General features: G+C 32.5%; 2 protein-coding genes across 2 annotated transcripts in view; one reads left to right on the top strand and one right to left on the bottom strand.

Annotated features, from left to right (window-relative positions):
- RhoGAP5A (Rho GTPase activating protein at 5A) overlaps window positions 1-9353 on the top strand; it is a 161272-nt gene extending 151919 nt beyond the window's left edge. The window contains exon 9 of the transcript XR_016317370.1: window positions 9180-9353. The gene's annotated coding sequence lies outside the window, so the exon portion shown is untranslated. The remainder of the gene's footprint in view (window positions 1-9179) is intronic.
- The window catches only part of Mhcl (Myosin heavy chain-like), a 184232-nt gene that overhangs the window by 48785 nt on the left and 113794 nt on the right, over window positions 1-21653 (bottom strand). The window lies entirely within an intron of this gene.

Raw genomic sequence — 21653 nt, forward strand, 5'->3', positions numbered from 1 at the left:
AAGTAAATGCCATTTACAGAACCGTGTGAAAATTAATTACATGCTAAACATCTTATTTAGACCGTGTTTCCTTATTTTACAATTCTATATACAATGCAATCATATTAATTGCTTTAAATTATTTATTTTGTAATAATAAATAATATTAGCGATATGTATTATCAACTCAACTGTATTTGTGATTCACCAAAACTTAAAAATAAAATGTATAAGATACATAATGTACCTAATAGTTTGGAAGGATCGCGAATAAATGTAAGTTAGAAAAAGAAACCTTGCATTTTTATATTGATTAATAGAACACTATCATATAATTTAATTAAAGCATCACAATTCGAATATATCATTACTTTCATTTTCTATAACCTACCAGCAATCATTTTATTAGTCCGAACTTCGATAACAATATATTTAATGCCATGCAACTAAACATTTTAAGCATGTAACCGGTAACCCAGAACCTAGAGTTTGTTAATATGTTGAATTTTGTTATTATGTGAGCATGCCAATATTGTGCCAATATTCACCAACTATTATAGTCGCGAAAATCTGTTTGGAAGGTTGTTTGTTATTCTTGTAGTATTCATAGTTTGGATTAATATGAAATGCTTTTCATGCGGTCTCTACGCGAGTGAGAGCGCGGAATAAAGCCAATTAAAACAACGAAATGGCTATGTGTACCTCCTATTTGTCATCCGGTATGTAGTATGTACATTTACGTATGCTCTGTCTAGTTTACTACGTGATCCGTGGCATCGCCGTTACTGCTTATATTTACAACGTTGTTTTTGGTCCACGATGCTCACTTGTTATTCAGGCTTTATTATTGTCTGCTTTACGTTCCCAGAAGTTAGCTGTATAAGATTCCACAAATACTTCATATGGTTTAGCTAAGACTCTATCGATAGAAGATAATATAATGACGCGTCAGACAAACTGCGCGACACGAGATCCGAATGAAGATACTATATATAAGTGTTTGTATTGAAAGAAGGGTTTGTGTTGTCGTGGCGTAATAGCAATTTGTTAACATTCTAACAATGGAGATCTACAACACATCGCGACATTGAACAATTTATATACGATATTGTTTTATGATAAATTGATTCAATTGAATGGCTTATCTGAATGGAAATTATTCAATGTTTATCCGTAAAAGAGTAATAAACAACTTCAATCGACTTATAAACAATCCAAAGAAATGGTAGAGTCAAAAAGGCATCATAAACAGTCTAAGTAAACCTAAAATCTCTCAAGTTTGTTTTCAAACAGACCACAATATTAACACATATCTGTCTCACTGGATTGATGATCCCAGGGAATGATGAAGCCACGATAGAAAGCATCGCGTGATACGCCGGTTCCGCCAACACATGAAAGATGCATGTTTTGTATCACACGTTTATGTACTTATAACATCCTTTTTTGTAAGTGTTTATAGAAATATATCATAGGATTTTAACAATATGGATGTGGGAAAATTTAAATTAGGATAATGTGAGCCACTATTTTAAATTTTTTTTAAACTCTAGTAGCTGCATAAAACCAGAAAGGAACTCAAATTCGAGCTGTCTTTTTTTAAATGAACAACACAGTGAATCTAAAACTACCGAAAGCTAGTTAGTATTCATCTACGTCACTTGCGACACACGCGTATTGAGTAAATCTTCATTCTAAGAGCAAAATTTACCCAACCATTGAACGTATCCTCAAACCCTTCATTTGCATATGGGCCAATAATTTGAAGAGGTACCTCACCACACATAATATTGACTGCATCTCAACGCCACTTTACATATTCCCTATGAGTTAATTTTAACGCAACCACTTCATTACCATGTCTATACAGAGAGCACAAATATTAGTAAGCGTTAGTGGTCTCATTCCGGAGCATGCAACAGGAAGACTCTCCAACTTGACGAAGATTTATGCGATACACGTCTCTTTGAAACTAGAGTCTCACAGGCGCCGCTGACCGTTTAACATTTGAGATATTCTCGTGACAAAACTGAATATTTTACAGAATGAAACAAAACACGCATTTCCATATTTCATGGAAAGCGAATAAGGATTGTACAGATTTTTAACAGGTGGGATTATATGGGACCGACGCGTACGTTGTAAAATTCATAGTAAATCCAATATAGAAGTTCAGAATCGTTCATGGAAATAAATATTTGTTTCATCAAATTAATTGTATCTACTTCTTTACTTATGCGATTTATAAAATCCATTACGCATGTAGCGACGACAAGCCAATTTACGAGTTACCGAAATATTTCAAGTGTAGTACCTACTAAGAAAGTTCCCACCATAGGTTCACACGGTAACTCGTATATAAACAGTTTGTGCGTTATGCACAGTTAGTTAAGGGCTTGTCGGGACGCGGGTTGGTCGCATTAGGTCGAATATTAATTACATACGAATATATATATGTAGTTAACGAAATATAACCTTTGCGTAGTTATTACATCTTTTATTACACCCGCACATAACAAACCCTACATTGGTGACTCCCGACGAAAAGTGAACATTATATTAGTGAATTGCATAGATATCGTTTGTTTACAATTAAAAATTAATCCGGCAGTTCCAGTTTCGTCGGTACCGTTAAACCTCGAGCAGTTAGCACAACTAAAGCAGCGGATAAACCAGCTAGAATGTGCAGGCTCGAGAGGAAAATCGTTCAGCGGTCGAAGGTATGGAAATAGCACGCATCGTTCCGCATCACGAAGTCGCGATCGTGCAGGAAGCTCAAAACAGAGAAAACCAAGTTGGTTATGTTTTTTCAATACTGCTTTAAGCATAACGCCAGATTGTACTATCTTCAACCTTGTGCGTGGCGGAAGCAGCAGGAGAGCCGACTAAAAGTGATTTAATTTTACCAGTGTCGAAAAATAACCAATCCGCGAGTGAGTGTACTGTGTAGTGATTATAAAGTGTAGTTTAGTGTAATTAAGACATTTGGTACTAAGTTAATGACTTTAGATCTTAGTTTACGGCGACCGTATAAATGGTTATTTATTATCGCCAAGGTAACTCAACTTATGTTTTTGTTTATAAAGTGCAGATTTTTTTAGCACCCTAAGGCCGATGCATCGCTCGCACTTATGACGGACGCATCGGATACTCATGTAGGTTATTTTTCTAAGAATCTATCTAAGATTGAACGCAAGTATAGTACGTATGATAGGGAGTTATTAGCAATTTACTTGGCTATTCGTCATTTTCGGAATATGGTCGAAGGACGACAGTTAGCGGTGTATACGGATCACAAACCGTTAATTTATGCATTTTCTAAAGTAAATAGCGAGAAAGAGTTACCCAGACGTACACGACACTTGATATTCATTAGTGAGTTCACAACGGATTTGAGGCACGTAAGTGGGAAAGATAATGTCGTTGCGGATTCGTTATCACGAGTCGCAACAATAAGTTGTCCCACTGTAATAGATTACGCGGAACTTGCTAAGGATCAACAACAGGATTCTTATATGTTACAATTATCTAATTCGAAAGACGCTAATAATAGGTTAAAGAAAATTATGTTACCTGAAAGTGGTACATTTATTTATTGTAATTTAGATAATGATAAAATTAGACCCTACTTGACTGATAAATTTCGACGTATTGCCTTTGATAGTGTACATAATTTATGTCATCCCGGAATAAGGACTACACGCAAATTGATTCAAAATCGTTTTTATTGGCCAAATATGAATCGTCACGTTGGCCAATGGGCTAAAACATGCATTGAATGTCAACGATCGAAGGTTAATCGTTATACAATGTCAGGTTTAGGATCGTTTCCGCAGTGCGATAGGTTTGAACATATTCATGTTGATTTAATTGGACCTTTACCCACTTCACCCGAAGGTTTTAGGACGTATTGCCTAACCATAGTGATAGGGGGACGCGATGGCCAGAATGTTTTCCTACGAGATATATAACTGCTGAAACGATTTCGCGTGTAATATATGAAGGATGGATCTCTCGTTTTGGTTGTCCGAAAAAGCTAACAAGCGATCAAGGACGCCAATTCGAAAGTCAATTATTTGCTACACTTATGAAGTTATTAGGTATTAATAAGTTGCGTACGACACCTTACCACCCACAGAGTAACGGGGCGGTAGAGCGTTGGCATAGGTCGCTTAAAGCGGCATTAACGGCTCGTTTATGCAATATATCACGGAATTACCAACTGTGTTGCTAGGACTTAGAACAGCAGTAAGAAATGATACCGGCATAAGCGCAGCAGAAATTACGTACGGAACAACTTTACGATTACCAGGTGATTATTACGATAAAAAATCGAGTTTTGAATTAGATAGCAGTCTTGAGTATGTAAGTAAATTACGAGACTCTATTAGAAAATATCAGTCAGTAGCTATTAGGCAGAATGAAAGACGGAACATATTTATTCACCCCGATTTGCAAAAGTGCGATTATGTTTTTGTAAGAAACGACGCAGTACGTAAGCCTTTACAACCAACATACGACGGTCCTTATCGTGTGTTGAGTCGAGAGGAAAAGGTATTTTACATTCAAATGACTGGCAGGAAAGTTAGAATATCTGTAGACCGTCTAAAACCTGCATATTATTTGAATGATGATAGGATACGATATCTGGGGCAGATACTAAGGTTCCGTTACAAATTCCAAGTAGCGAATTGCCTAATACACATACCACGCGTAGTGGAAGAGCTATACGATTACCGGTACGATTTAGGTAATAGTATTGTATTTGTAAATTTTTCAACTATTTTATATTTATTAGAATTACGATGATTATAAGTATTCATAAGAGTTCATAGAAATGTATATAAATACTTAGTAATCAACACATCGTATTTAATAAATAATAAACTTAAGTAAATTTGAAACGAGTTTTTTATTCATTGTTTAACGTTTTAAGTATGGTATTTCAAATTTATGTTTGTGTTGAGTTTTGATTGAAATGTTTACTACTTAGAAATTTAAGTACTTTTGATTTATGGCTTATGAGTGTATAGTAATAGCCTTTGTAATATTAAACGATACAAGTGTAAAGAACGTATTGAGATTTGAAATGTTGACGTTACTAAGTGTTAATTGACGTGTAACAATAATCGCACGCCACTTAGAAGACCCAACCGAGTTTTTGTAATAACATAAATAGTTTAACGAAATTAGGTGTTAACTGTAACCACTTGTATACGTTATGATTGATTTATATTGTGAACATTTTTTATACTTTATATTGTAAACATTTTGTAATCTTATATAGCGACACTTTATATATACCCCTTTGTTTATTGTTTAATTTTATTGTAAGATTTTTTTACTTGTATACCCTTTTTTTTAAGGGGGGAATGATGTAGCGACGACAAGCCAATTTACGAGTTACCGAAATATTTCAAGTGTAGTACCTACTAAGAAAGTTCCCACCATAGGTTCACACGGTAACTCGTATATAAACAGTTTGTGCGTTATGCACAGTTAGTTAAGGGCTTGTCGGGACGCGGGTTGGTCGCATTAGGTCGAATATTAATTACATACGAATATATATATGTAGTTAACGAAATATAACCTTTGCGTAGTTATTACATCTTTTATTACACCCGCACATAACAAGCCCCTACACGCATAATATAAAATTTCAAGCGCCTAATAAAATAAACAAAGCAATATCGACTCCATGTATTTGTTTCAAAAGTATGTTCGTGCAATTATTTTTACGCAAATTATAGTCTGTTCAATATTCCTGTGAGCAAATACCAAGTGGTCACAAATGAGTAATGATTTAATGCTCGGTTCAACGAACCAGCCCACGTCTCGTTAGCATTCAACGAGCTTTGTCATCTGGAGAAATGCAGGCACATACTAAACGTAGGTATTAACTGCAATTAAGCTTAGTTACTCATTAGATATAAAGCAACTTCGATTTATAGCAGAAAAGGGAACAATATTTTAAAGCAGTTGCTGCGAATACGGTTTTGTAATTAAAAATTTAACACTATTTTTCGTGGAAATAATAGTTGCAATATTTACAATTTCATGAAAGCGTATAATTGTAGGTTCGGGATTCAACATTTTTAAATATTAAAACAAGTGCTTTATACTAAAATATAATATAAAACTTATAAATCGAAAAAAGTAAGGCAAACTATACCGCTGTAAAGTTGCTCGAAGAAAATAACAGGCGCTAAAATTTTGTTTACGATGTTACATCATGTAAATGCGCTATACAGACTACTTTATCTGTGCATATAACTCATGTTATGTTCACAAGATTTCACTTGCTCACAAATGACGCTCATGGTGCACAGTTCTGGACATAATCTGCGCCTGTTCCGACAGCTTCCATGATTTATGTTCGATTCTCGGTGAGAGTGCGGATGCTTCGATTTATCATGGGAAGCGAAGAGCGGGATTTATTTATAATATATTGGAAAATGGTAATATTATTAACACATTAGTGATTTTCAAAGCTGTAAGTCTCAATTTTAATTCATATTACAAAATACAAGCAATCCTAGAAAATTATTAGGAGCATTTAATTCACATCCGTAATAATAATGGAAACAATATTTTTTACAATTTAGGAGATATCAATAGATGGAAGTTCAAAATTCTGAATGTCAATAATTGTTAAATCAATATGTTTATTTGGTATAACGAAAATAACGTGATTTTATATATTTGCCTAGTGAAAACGCGCAGGCGCAATGTATTGGTTTCCAATATTATCCACTTTCAATCGAATATTACTGAGATTTTTATATAATAAATCATCCGTTAATACATGTAAAATAAATTCAAGACACACATTAGCTTGAATTTATAACCATCCTTAGTACTATTTATTGTATACCAATTACTACATTCAATTCAAAATACTTGCGATAATCTGCGAGTCGGCAATTTTAATCAGTGCGTTACGATATTAGCATAATGAAAGTAGCCTAATGTACAGGGAGTGGTCCAGAGAGACTGGACGATACAACATCCCGGTTATTCAATGACTTTCACACGCACTCCTAGCGGAAGATATGAGCTGGTGTGAAAGCGTAAGAGCTAGCGCGCACGAGCAACTTTGTCTCCGCAACTATTTTGTCTCCGCAACTATTTTGTCTCTCCACCCAGTATGAAAGTGCGCGCACGTAGCGACGCAACTCCCCATACAATTGATGGGAGAGACAAAATAGTTGCGGAGACAAAGTTGCTCGTGCGCGCTAGCTCTAAGGGCTGTCACCCTAATAAAAACAAGTAGATAATTAATAAATACATAAGCATAGTAGTTTTAGTCGATCAAATATGGACTTCAAATACTTCTTAGCCTACTTTAGGTAGACTGATCACCCATCATTTGTCTTTTATAAAAGATTTCTTCACGTCTTTTTTTTGCTAGAGGTGACATTCGCATTTGTTTTTATGTTGATGAAATGTTTTCGTTTAAACAATTTATTATACGGTACAGATACAGATTTTTTAAACTAATTCTTATTTATATTTTATTTGCTTTGAAATAATAAACAATTAACAAGAACATACGATTATAAGCTTGATTATAAGAATCCAAATAAATAGACATTTGACCTGTTACAAATTGAAAACATTTGACAACTTACTCAATTTGTGATTCCAGTTTTACAAATTGATATCTATGCTTGCCTAAAATCCAGTCGTTATTATATATCTACATAGCACCTTGGATTTAAGGTGACTGTAGTTTAATCATTAATTCTATGGAAAATGCTTAAGTTAGTTCCTGCAAGCCTGCTTCACCTATAAGGCAATAGATAGGCGACTCTTACTTTAGTTATTAATTATTACATAGACGCCTTGCTGAATGTTCCTGGCATACCTCTCACTTGCATGAAACATTATAAGATTGTAATGTACAATAATTTGGAAAATCCAAAAGTGCACGCCTCATAATTTTTTTTTAATAAATATTTATTAATTATTATTTTTGTTTATTTAATAACAATTAAACCACATCGAATCAGACCCTGAAAAATGAAAGGGTTCTATTCCTGAGCATACTCAAGCGTAAGAGAAAAAAAAAGACTCGATTAGTAAAGTATTTCGGTCGCTATCGTGTTAACAAGAAAAAGGATCCGCACATACAGACACACGGACGTCCAAGACAGAACTTTTTTAAACTGTTTTTTAACTAGTTTAAATAACAAAAATGACATCAAAAATATCATGAACGTTAAAAATAGTGTTTTTTCTTAATATGTGTGTGTATGTATTATCTTACAAGTGCAATGTATGATACATAAAGACATTTTAAGTTTGAAAAATCAGATGTTTTGCGCGAAGTGACAGTAGTACCCACCTCAACGCTTCGCTTATGAGGCGTGCAATATTATCAATTAATTCTTCTTCAAAATACTATTTTTATTACATGGCATGGGTACTTTCGTTGTGTGAGAAGGTTTTAAAATTTTAAGTGAATCCTGTACTGTGCTTGTCCAATTCAGAAAGTATCCTTCATTCATGTTTTATTAAAAAAAATATTTTAATAAAAGTTAAGACAGTTAAGCAAAATGTTCAGAAAAAAGATGGGAATAACTAAAAACCTATCATCATTCATAAGAATATTAAATAATTTGGAAAATCCAAAAGTGCACGCCTCATAATTTTTTTTAATAAATATTTATTAATTATTATTTTTGTTTATTTAATAACAATTAAACCACATCGAATCAGACCCTGAAAAATGAAAGGGTTCTATTCCTGAGCATACTCAAGCGTAAGAGAAAAAAAAAGACTCGATTAGTAAAGTATTTCGGTCGCTATCGTGTTAACAAGAAAAAGGATCCGCACATACAGACACACGGACGTCCAAGACAGAACTTTTTTAAACTGTTTTTTAACTAGTTTAAATAACAAAAATGACATCAAAAATATCATGAACGTTAAAAATAGTGTTTTTTCTTAATATGTGTGTGTATGTATTATCTTACAAGTGCAATGTATGATACATAAAGACATTTTAAGTTTGAAAAATCAGATGTTTTGCGCGAAGTGACAGTAGTACCCACCTCAACGCTTCGCTTATGAGGCGTGCAATTATTTAATGTACTTTTATAAAACGAGAGAACCTTAAAGCAAATATATTAAATACTTTTTTAAGTAACAGCTATTTCATACGACCAGCCAGCTCGGAGGTCGAGCTGCAACTGAAGCCAGTGTTAGCAACCTGAAGTGAGCTGATTATCGTACCAGGGGCGTAAAATTATCGTACATTAGGCGTTTTTGGTTCGAAATTATCGTACTTTTTAGAATAAAGTCAATTATAAATAAATAAATCATATAAATTGTAATATTGATAAGTATGCAAGTTCTCTATAGTTAATCTTTGTTTAACTACCGCTGTCAAATCAACGGGACACTGAAACCCAAACGTTTTACGTGTCTTAATATTCATTATACTCTTTGGTTTTACGCGTGGTACAGACTACAGACCTGAACCGATTCCATTTCCACTTTATGTTCAATAAACGCGCCAAGTTTAAAATTCAATCTGACAAAATTTCACTGTTCCCATGAAAGTTCGATATGAAACACGTCAAAATTTCATATTTGTATGGGTGAAATAATATAAATTCTCGAATTTTGCCTGATAGAAATTATCGTAAAATCAGCGTACGATAATAACATGCTATCGTACATCGTACGTAGGTACCAAATTATCGTGTTTGTACGATAATTATCGTACGGTTGGGAACGCTGACTGAAGCTCTGAATGATGACATAAACTCACGGTACGGTTGCACCTACCGGTCACGTATACAGAGTGTTCTCTAAATAACTGTTTATAATATTATACGACCAAATTGGATATGACATTGAAATAGACATAATCAAGGATCAAGTTATAATCTTATGGTGCATATGAATTGCAATATTATTATACGTTTTTAACGTTACTGGATTTTATGTATTAAAGGCATGACAAGAAACTTCATTTTAAATAAAATTCAATACAATCTTATGAACAAAATAATACGTTGGCACTTTTAAGATTTAAAATATTACATACAGAATCATGTTGATGGGGTTGTGGCCACGTTGCTTCTTCTCCGTCCAAACACGACCCAGAGTAGAAACAGGGCTGCTGCGAGGTAGTGAGCCCATTCGGGTATCGAAAGATCGACTGCGGCGGTCGTACATCTGTTTGGAATGGTCGTATTGGAGGACTTGTGCATATACGAGCGTATGTTTTCCTCGTAACAGGTGGCTGTACTTCATTAACACATTATCATTTGTAGTGGTAATATAATACAAAAAGATTGCTATTTACGTGGCCGTTGAAATGGTTCATATTTGTGAGATATAAGTTGACTTACAGATATGATTTGCGATACACATTGCATGATTTAATATTATATACTTTACCAGTCTTACATTATACTATACTACTTTAGTCTTGCATGGAAGCCTTCTACAATAGTTCGTATTATACCAGACGTTGAAAATTGTAACATCCTGTATAGTGCATTACGTCTGGTGGGGCGCAGATATCGCAGACATTCACAATTTACGGTCAAGCTTATATCAGTTACATAACAACCTTTTCCTATAAATTACGTTTGTACTTATTACTCGAACATAAAATACATTTTACTGAATCTTTAATTCAGCACGATACAAAGTTGATAATTGATTCTGCCTAAATAGCAAATTATTCACGGATAATCTTTAGTATTTGATTGATCAATAATTACAATACTTTGTTTTTACGATTCATCGTGACTTGAATGTATGTTAAATAAATGTGAAGCTCTAGCTAAAAATCTCTACTTAGGTAAATATTGTACTATGAAAAATATCTATGGTTATTTTGAACCTAAAATCTTTATTCGACATTTATACAACTAATTATTGTCTAGTAATTTTATTTTTGTACTACAAAGTATATTTATTATCATGATGTCAACATGGTTTTTCCTCGATCAATTAAGATTAAAATAGGAAATCAATTATACATCTGTTGGTTAACAAATAGTACCTATAAGGTCAAATAAGGCATGAGGTCAAAACAAGCGTAAACTGCTCATAAAATATTTCCTCCTCACACTTCCGTATTTCTAAAATCTTGAGCAATTATCTCCGCTTTTACATAATAATCGTTAAATATATACCGTAACTAACTGCTAGATGATTTTAATTATATAGCAATTAAAAATTAAATACCGTGTCACCATGAAACATAGGACAAGTGAATTTTATAGCCATATACGACTTGAAACACATCTGCGCTATAATAATAAAACATCTCAGAATCAAATACAGGTATGTATTCTGTAAGCGAGATTAAGAGATTGGTATTCTATGTTTATTTAGCACAACTCAAGCTCAATATATTAGATAGGTATTGATAATTGTTTGTCTTCACGTATTAAGCGTAACGAGGATAGCTTAAGCCGATATCACGATATCCGAGCCTCGCGGGTAAACACTACATAAATCTACTAATATTGAGTTAGAGGAAAAACTACGCTTTCTATGCAAACGTGCGTGATATAAAATACAAGGCGTAGCTTTACTTTTTGTGACCCTGTTAATAGGTCAGTGTGAGTGTTAAGATCACAGTCACGAACCTCGACGCATTTCACTAACTACGTCTACGCGGATAATGTATATCCAAGATTTAACACTGTACTCGGCTGTTTAGATGCTTATCACTAATTTCGCTAATTAAAATGCAAATTTAGCTTCGTATATTGTCATAGAGCTTCATAACCACAACAATAGAGAGGTAAGCATTTACTATAAATGATGAAAATGGAAAAGTAAAAAAGTTTTCACTTGTTACAAATTTTTTCACACCTCTATAATAACAGGGAATGTTAAGGCGTTACCCGGCAATTTCGACTATGTTCAACCTCTATAAAGTCTGGTACAACATAAAGCACAATACCGAAAAAAATATATAAAATAGGATGGTCTTTGATCTTTAATTGCTCGCGAGGAATTTTTTCCAAAGTTAATAGATTTCTAGAAAAAAAATGTGCCGTGGTCATCGATTTTTCCGCAAATACTCTATAAACTTCGTAACCTGCTGACTTAGAGCTCTGAAAATTTTATGTTTAATAAATTATCAGTTACACAACAGTCCCTGACGAGGATTTTTTGTTTCACTGATTGGTATCTTTTTAAATACAAAATGCGAGGAAAAAAGAAGGTGCAGCGGGAGAGGTTTGAGATCCGTCAAGTATGGTCAAGGTTATTAGCGCATGTATAAGCCTTAAGTCAATTTTATTATGTTATGAATGTATTTGAATTTTGAAAGTAAAAATATGTTAAAACTGCAATAATATGATTGCAGGACGCATATAATTTTTATTTCTTAAAACTCGCAAAAATATTATTAAAATATTTATCTCATTATTTATTTTGTCTCAACTAGTATATTGTGAGCTCGGTACCACATAGTGATATCACTGCAATATCAACTACATACTTTAAACTATGTGCAAAATAAATAAAAGATATGACCTACGACGTAAAAATTAGAAAAGAATTCGCTGCTAATTAAAAACGTCCGTTGTTTTTGGGCTCGTCGATAAAAACCACTTAGCATTCAGGCCAAATTTAGCGGAGAAATGAATAAATTTTCAACGTGGGATAATATATTCATATAATATCTATTATAATCGTTTTATGATGTAAATGAATACCAGCCTATCATGTTACTTTTGCTAGTGCGAACAATATTTTACATTTCCCACGAACGTTGTAACCACAGACTATAAACAAAGTAAAACGTTATTTTTCTCCAAGTTGCTAGTCATATAAATTACTTGTGTATTGGAAGATTAATTAAAAACCATTCATTTACGGAATCCATAACCGGTTAATACATAAAAAAGATATGCGCATACGCATGGTTGTAATTTATTATCACAAAACATTCATAATATCGTATTTCTATCTTAAAAGGAACGCTATAATAGTTTAAAGATTAATTGCCATTCTAGTAGAGGCGTCAACAAAATTTATTTTACAATAAATAATCTGTTACGAAATCTAATTGAGGTAATAATTCAACTTAAAACTAGGTATTCTGAAATGATAAATGACTAATTATTATTATCTACTATAATTGCGCTAGAGTCGTTAGAACCCTGAAACAAATAGATATTATGTTTTTGATGATACAGATGATATTAAATATGTTTCTGGTACCATAGTTTATTTTCATTGCGTGTTTAATTTATGTATGTAAAACAAAGTGTAAGTAATAAATATCAGTATGAAAAAGGTAAGTCAGCACAGGATACTTTAAAAAACCTTACTTGTATTTATCAAGAGAAATTCCCATAAAGAGAAAAGTTTACATAGCATATTAGAAATAATAAGACAAAATGTACAAACAACTCCACAACTAGTTCGTACTGATAATCTTTGTTATATAAACAACAGTTAAGTGTATTGCTTACGTACATATTATAATACGCACCGACCCATAAAGAAAATGGAATACTTGAGTAGTCAATGTTAGCTCGACAAATAGTTGATTTTTTAAATATTTACTGATGTCGTGCCAAACAACGTTTTTAGAAACCGACTTTAGATCAGCTCCTTTTTGTATGTACCTATATTTAGGATGAAAGTTTTTGGACATCGTTTTAAACAGGCTGAAACCGCAAGACAGTTTATTTATTAATTTAAAATGTGTTTCTTTTGAACATAAAAACTTTTACTGCCCAATAATATTCTGACATCCACGTATAAAAACTAACTAGGTACTTCTATTCTAGATAAAATCACAACAGGGGACGCGTTTTGAATTACTAGAAAGTGGAATAATAAGCGAAATAAATATCTAGTAAGATAAATGATAACCCATAAAGGGGCACGTTGGCTCTAGTTGACGAAAGCTGCCAAAACGGTATCTACGCATTCTTGTGACAAATTTGGCGGATACAAAATTCTCGTCTCTTTTTTATAGGTCTAGTTTTTAAATTTATACGGCATAATTTCCTTTTCATAAATGTGTTGATTGTTTAAAAAAAAGATTATGGCCAATAAATGCCAAAAGCATCGGAATAAATAATAATTAACGGACTGGTTTCTAAAATCTCTACTAGGCGTTCTAGATTTGCAGAGCTTCAAAAGTCAAACAACAATAATTCTCAACCATTGATTCTTATACACAAAACGGACACAGGTAGAGTTTTATTGAGGATAATTGTTACGAAGACCCGTAATTCCAAAGTTTATTCAATAAAAACGTTGTAACTTAAAATAATATCCGATATTTTACCACCGCCAAATCATCAAGTAATAAAATAAAATGTGTAATGAAAACCAAATGTCAATGCAGTAAAAATAATAAACCCCGTAGCTTTAATACAATGGGCGGATCATATTACTCAAAATTACACATCCAAAAACCATAAACCCTCTCTTTTAAAGTACATGATTGAAAAATGAACCGATACTTTCGATTTTCCGTAATCTATGACATTGGCCTTAAATCGAATTATTCGAATTTTATTATTTAATCGAATCGCGGCACCTTTGAATATGCAGATATCGACAGTCGTATTAACCAATACGTCAACACATTGCAAATTATCGACGAAAAGACATTAATTCTGAGATATGAATGCAATCGAAATATGAACGTATTCTCTTTTTATAATTATAAAAATATTTTTAAGCTCTACATATATGAGATATCGTACCTTAGTTTATATTTTCTTTTAATGAAAGTACGAAGACTATAAAATATTGTTCTAGGCTTTTTGGAGAACACATAAATGTTCTGACATTAATCGGTATGTTCCCAAGAGCTCATAACATAATGAAAAATGATAATGAATATTATGTATAATTATTATGTATTCCTTAGTCTGACATCACACAACATTACCAGTAATTTTCTTCATAATAATATACAACTATTACATTTTGAGTAACCATTTTAATATATTTTATAACTGTTATTAGAAAGCCAGGTGAAAACCTTAAACTGAAAGGGCCTTACGATAGTAATTTGCAAATCTGAGTAAATACATCGATTTTAATTGTCTAATTTAAGAATGGTTAGTTAACATACATATAACATTAATTAGTAGATATTGTTAATTATTATATATTCTTCCATTCAATTTGTGTTTCATATTATTAGTCGGGTTAGTGAAACATTGCTTTTTAATTATAAACTCGACTAGCATAGGAAATCTGTCATAGTATATTGGCATGGTATAATCTTAAATAGTTTGTTACCGAATCTATTATCTATTTCAAACTCTCAACTAAAGCTCTTATATACACCGACAATTGAGTTGAACAACTAATCAAGAAGAAAATAAACAATTCAAAAGACAATCACCCTTCTTAGAAAGCCAATTCCCGTCTCCAAACGACCATACACCGCCTACAACAGTTACATTCAAATGTATTGTTCTATTGACACTTATAGTCCATAGCCCATTGATATAAAAGTTTAATTAACGCGTTCTCCATGCAGTCTACGTATGCACGCACTAAAGCAATAGCAATCGATTACATGTTAAAAGCCTTGGGGTTCGACATTAGAAAACCATTCGTAACAATTAAACGTTTCCCATCAAAATAAGGCAGATCCACACAGAGAGAGCACCAAAGCGATTACAACATTTCATGTTTTAAATCAAATAAAAAATAATATCATCATTTTGCTACTTTGACCACAGAATTTTATTTATAGTATATTTTAAGAGAAACACGAAAAAGGATGTGATGACGTCATGCATACGTTACAATAAATATGTTTACTAAATTTACTATTTTATATGGTTCTTCTTTATTTCTATGCTATATAACTATGTTGTAGTAGGTATAAAAAAGTCCTGCCAGACAGTATTTTTTTGAATTAAAAAAACAAATAGCTTTAAATTTTGAAATGAATTCTTACGCGAAGCAACTCAGTCAGTGTGGACATAACTCGACCGAGGAAAATGCACATGTATTTTCCTGCTCGCTCTGTGTGAACTCGCCTTATGACTACGCACAAAGATACCAAGTGAATACAATGTGAACGCCTTCATTGACTTTGAACATTTACGAGGCAAAACATTGACGACCGTGGACTTGGATATAATACATTGTAATTAGATTATTGTACTTGTTTTTGTTCGTAGTCTCTTTATGATCCTGACTGACATAAGTTTAGAGGTCGATGTCGTCTATTCTAGTGAATTCACAGAAAAAACATAATATACATACAATATCTGCAGAATACTTCGTGTTAGACCATATTATTATTAAAAAGAAATTAAGAACATTAAAAAACAGATTTAAACGAACATATTATGTTAGAACAGTCATATTATGCCGATCGCTTCTAACGTTGGCAATACATTAGTTATTTAAAAGACTGCCTCCTTTACGCTATGATAAGATGATTAATTATAATTACCATCTAATATCAAGTGGTTAAAAAACTTTGGTATAATCACATCAGATGAAAAAAATCTTAATTAAATAACGAAAACTTAAAAAGTAGGCTAAATTGATAAGACACAATAAAGTCAATTTAATTTATGCAAATCTCATGCGGAAAGTATTTTCTGCACGCAAATATAAATATAATTTGCTGAATATGAAATGTTTAAATAACGCTCATCTATCCATCAGAGTGAAGACAGGCCTAAAATTCTCACTGACGTACGCATTAAAGATTTTGTGTGGAAATGAGTAATTACTGAAGCTACAGTGTTTTTGTAAGTTCATTCATTCAAGTCTTTTATGTTTACGAAAGATTGATCGGCTTAAAAGCCGTTTCAAAGAAAAACAATTAAAATGTGACATCTATAGAGTGAAAGTATAAACCTTTTCATATTATTTATATTAATGGAGTTATCATTCTGTCAACAATGAAAAATATCGTTTCTTGGAGTACTTGATAAGTTCCGAGAATGTTGTAAACCAAAAGTTGGTCTCTTGGTAGAAAATATTTTTTAATTACAAAAAAATTGGAGATATATTTATTCTCACGACTTCTTAAATTTATCGGTGTTACCGTTAATTACTTATTGTTACTGGGGTAACTATTTTTTTTATTAAAATTTTAATTCATAACGTTAACTTAAAACAGTTAATTTAAATTCATATAACTTTATAGAAAGCTTTAGTGATAAATAATATTCTAGTTTATAGCAAGGTGTAGAAAATAAAAAAGCAAGAGAATAATTGCGATAGCAGAAAAAATACACATTAGGTAGGTACTTTTCATTATTTCTTTATAAACGAGTACTCTATTAAAATGAAAGCAAAACTTCCTATTTCGAAATAAATAAATATCCAAAATTAAGCCAGATATATAAAATCTACCACTACAAGAAAGCTAATTTGAAAGTCAACTTGTTAAATATAAGAACAACGTAAAAAAAACTGGTACAAAAACTAGATGTAGGTTCTTTTGGCTTGACAACATCACACTTCACATGACATGAAAGTTTTGATATGATTTTTGGCTCACGTTTATTCCAAATCAAAGCTTACTTAATCTAATTACTGCTGCTTACGCGTGGTCGCCCATTAAGGCTATAATTATAATTGATAGGTGTTTTAATGCTAATGAATAAACCCAAAAAAAATACAAGCCAAAGAGTTTATCAAACATCTTTTACATTAGACACTTATAAACACTTAACTGAACTGACACGAACTAAATTCGTTGACCCTTGTGACAAGGAAGTTGACCAGTATGGTAATACTAGAGAAGAGCGGAAGAAAAAGATAGTTATCTCGCAATAAGTGTGGTATCGTACTGAATGGCGAAGATCGGTTGAAACGGTTGGGTTGTAATTTGGCAAATATGTATTTTTATATATCTTATTTATTCATTTCCCTTTACAACAATTGTAAATAGGAAACTTATATTATATAATTAATATAGTTTATAAGACAGTCATCGCTTTGTAGCGATCTTTTCAGGAGATTAGTCATTCACTTATTAGATATTTTATGCGTACCCAGATGACCTTCAAAGGCCTGCCTATTTACTACCTTTACCTAACGGCAATACGGATGTCTTGATAAATTAAAATTCACAAAAGAAATAGTGAGAAATGCTCAAACACTTCTCAAACTGTCAGCAGCACGCAGTTATAAATTTGATTATGATCTTGTCAAGAATGCTCCTTTTCTACAATTAATCTTACAGGTAACTTGAACACGTAACCAGCTACATATTAATTTTAATTTACGACATAGAATTATAATTATTAATTATACAAACGCCTATTTTCGAGAACACTTGAGCCGCCTCTCAGAGGTTGCGGTAATTTATTTTTATTAATTGATATTAAATAGCGGCAAGCGTATAAATCAAATCTTCGCTTATCGGAGTTAGAAATTGATAATATTAATATAACAGATTTTGTAACTAATTGCACTATAGAAATCAATTAGGGGCTCAAATTTTAAAGAATATTATAAGTAACTAGCGGCCCGCCCCGGCTTCGCCCGTGGTACATATGAAAAATAGATGTTGGCCGATTCTCAGACTTACCCGATATGCACAGAAAATTTCATGAGAATCGGTCCACCCGTTTCGGAGGAGTATGCAGACTAACATTGTGACACGAGAATTTTATATATAAGATTGCACTATAGAAATCAATTTGGGGCTCAAATTTTAAAGAATATTATAAGTAACTAGCGGCCCGCCCCGGCTTCGCCCGTGGTACATATGAAAAATAGATGTTGGCCGATTCTCAGACTTACCCGATATGCACAGAAAATTTCATGAGAATCGGTCCACCCGTTTCGGAGGAGTATGCAGACTAACATTGTGACACGAGAATTTTATATATATAAGAAGAAGAAGATTATAATCGAAAGAAAAGACAAACGTTTTGTCATGAGAACGAATCAATAGCAATACATGTTAATTTTGCTTCTTCATTCAATTTTTTGTACAATTAAACAATAACAAGATATCACATGTGTAGAGAACAGATAACAAAAAATCAGACCGTATGTCGTATTGAGAAACGTTAAGAACAAAAGAGCGTACAATTCCATCAACAACAATGAACCATTAAACCGCTCATACGATTATCATCACGTTCAATTAAGAAAAAAACCGTATCACTGTGCGTATCTCCTAAGCACTTAACCCGGTAGTATTTAGATGTAACTCGATAGTGGTAATTTCTCCGAAACCTGACTCACAGATATGATCGCCAGCTCAAAATGACGGGCATCATGAATCAAGATGTTTTAATATGAAGCGCGTCAATCTCTGATGTTTTCCACTTGCGCGCGTCCACTTTTCTCTTGAAGGGCTGATAAAATCTCTCGAAAGACAAGATTGACCTTTACTTTACTTTAATGGAGACTATTGATGTGCTTTTGTTTATTTTAAATTTAATTTATAAGTAGCACGATTTTCATTACCTGTACATTTTTTATGTGTCTATTTTATTTATTTACCATGACGTGTTAAATCTTTTCCGTTAGTTGAAATATTGCTTAAAACTTTAAAGTTATTGGATTCTCAAGCCAGAACTAGAAACGATGGGAAAAATTAGTATTTCGGAAGAGTTTTACGATCACTTATTTTTTGCAATTCTACGCTCCGCTCATTTTTCCCGTTTCATTTGGCGTTGATGTGTTTGTTGACGTCTGAAATAGCAATATAATATATATTTTATTGCTCGACACTAGAAAAATATTCCACTTTATATTCCTATTAAAAATAATAAACATAAAATGTTGTCTGGTTATTGTCTGTATCCTCATCCTCATAAACGACTTTAACTGTGAGAAATCATGATATAGAAAGTAAACGACTTGAAATAAAGTAGAATATTAAAATAAATATAATTTTATTTTATAAATAAAACAAATTTCTCTAACGTACGTTTAATCCATACACGTTTAAAATACGTTTATAAACATAAGGTGCATAAGACTTTATTACGATCCTTTGTGCGAAACTCAAAAAAGTATATTATGTCCATATATCGTATAATTTGCAGCAAAACCTTTTTCAAGACAAAACGACGCGACATTAAGTTTTATTTATTTTTTTATCGTCATTTTGTTTAATATAAACAGTTGATGCTAAGCAGTATCATACGAATCAGTTTCTGAGTAGCGCACTGGAAAAAAAACATCGTAATAAAGGTGCCCAAAAATGAGCAAGACGCCAGTTATTTGGCAAAACAAGACAATCATTTTATACATCCTTCGTATTCATTGTATATATGAACTTTAGCGTACCCGGATGGTACCTATTAATCGCCTGCAATTATAATAATCAAGAGAGGAAAACCGTCTGACCATAAACAGTATTGTCGTACTTAATGATGTGTAAAAAGCAAAAGCTTCATCATCAATGAGCTTGAGCTTTCAATACAGGGATTTGGCTCACATGGAATGTATGATTTATGTTATATCTACTAGCTGATGTCCGTTTTGTGAAAATAATTGCATTGAAATGTAAAATGTCATTGTTTCGAAGTGCACGCTTCCGCTGGTATCCAGATAATAATTACCCAAAAATTCAGAAGGAACCAAGGATTAGGTAATTTAACGATAAAAGATATTTAAAAACTTTGTAAGATTTTTTTTAAACATAGCACGGTTTATACATACAAATTTGATTTCCCACAATATTATTCAAGTTTATTATTTTACTTACACATAAGTACAAATAATTAAAAAATTTAAAGGTTGAATTCTTAAGCTATTATTATGATGCAGCATGTAATTAACGCTTAATTTGCAATATAGTCCAGTCTGTGGGGAAATGTAAAAGCCTCTGCTCTACAAAAGGTGGCGTAGAAAATGTTTTGAAACAATATTGTTTAGGTATGAAAGGTTAATAAAAATCCAAGTTTTCGACCTTGACGGACCCAGGCGCTAGCCACCATCTTGAATTAAAGGTGCTAAAATTAGGCATATTTTAAATAACTTCTCAATTGTTTACTAAATCACAAAAGTGTCTATGAGGGGTTCAAAGAAGACAAAATTACCTACATTTTTTTCATACATGATTATTCTGTAAGTCTTAAAGGTAAAAAGTTACAAGCGACGGAAATAATAATATTTACAGAAATCATATAATTTTAATTTTGTTTAAAAATTGTGCAGCAATCTTTTTTTATTCTTTTTGATGGCCCGGGCTGGTTAATGGTGGCTTCTTCATTATCGTCGCTGAAATTTTCTGTTTCATTGTCTGTATTTTTAGTTTCCAACCATGAAATTTCGTCGATTAAATTTACTTTTTATTGATAACTTGACGAATCGTTCATATCGGATATCTTCTAAGGATTCCTTATCCATGTCCCCTCCGTAAAAAGTTACTAGAAAGCGTGCTCCAGCGTCTTCGATTTCTTCTGGTCATGATGACGAAATTTCATGGTTGGAAACTAAAAATACAGACAATGAAACAGAAAATTTCAGCGACGATAATGAAGAAGCCACCATTAACCAGCTCGGGCCATCAAAGAGAATTAAAAAAATGATAGCTGTACAATTTTTAAACAAAATTAAAATTATATGATTTATGTAAATATTCTTTCCGTCGCTTGTAACTTTTTACCTTTAAGGCTGCAGTCTAGCAAAATTGCGTTTTCAACAAGTTATTTGACAATTTTTTCCCGGCTAATGAAATGATAAACTGAATTTTTTTTTCTTGTTTATCAATT

The sequence above is a fragment of the Colias philodice genome, chromosome 21, assembly GCF_061535455.1.
Source record: "Colias philodice isolate Cphi_HAF_F1 chromosome 21, ilColPhil1 Martin Lab GWU primary, whole genome shotgun sequence".
In the NCBI taxonomy this organism is placed as follows: Eukaryota; Metazoa; Arthropoda; class Insecta; order Lepidoptera; family Pieridae; genus Colias; species Colias philodice.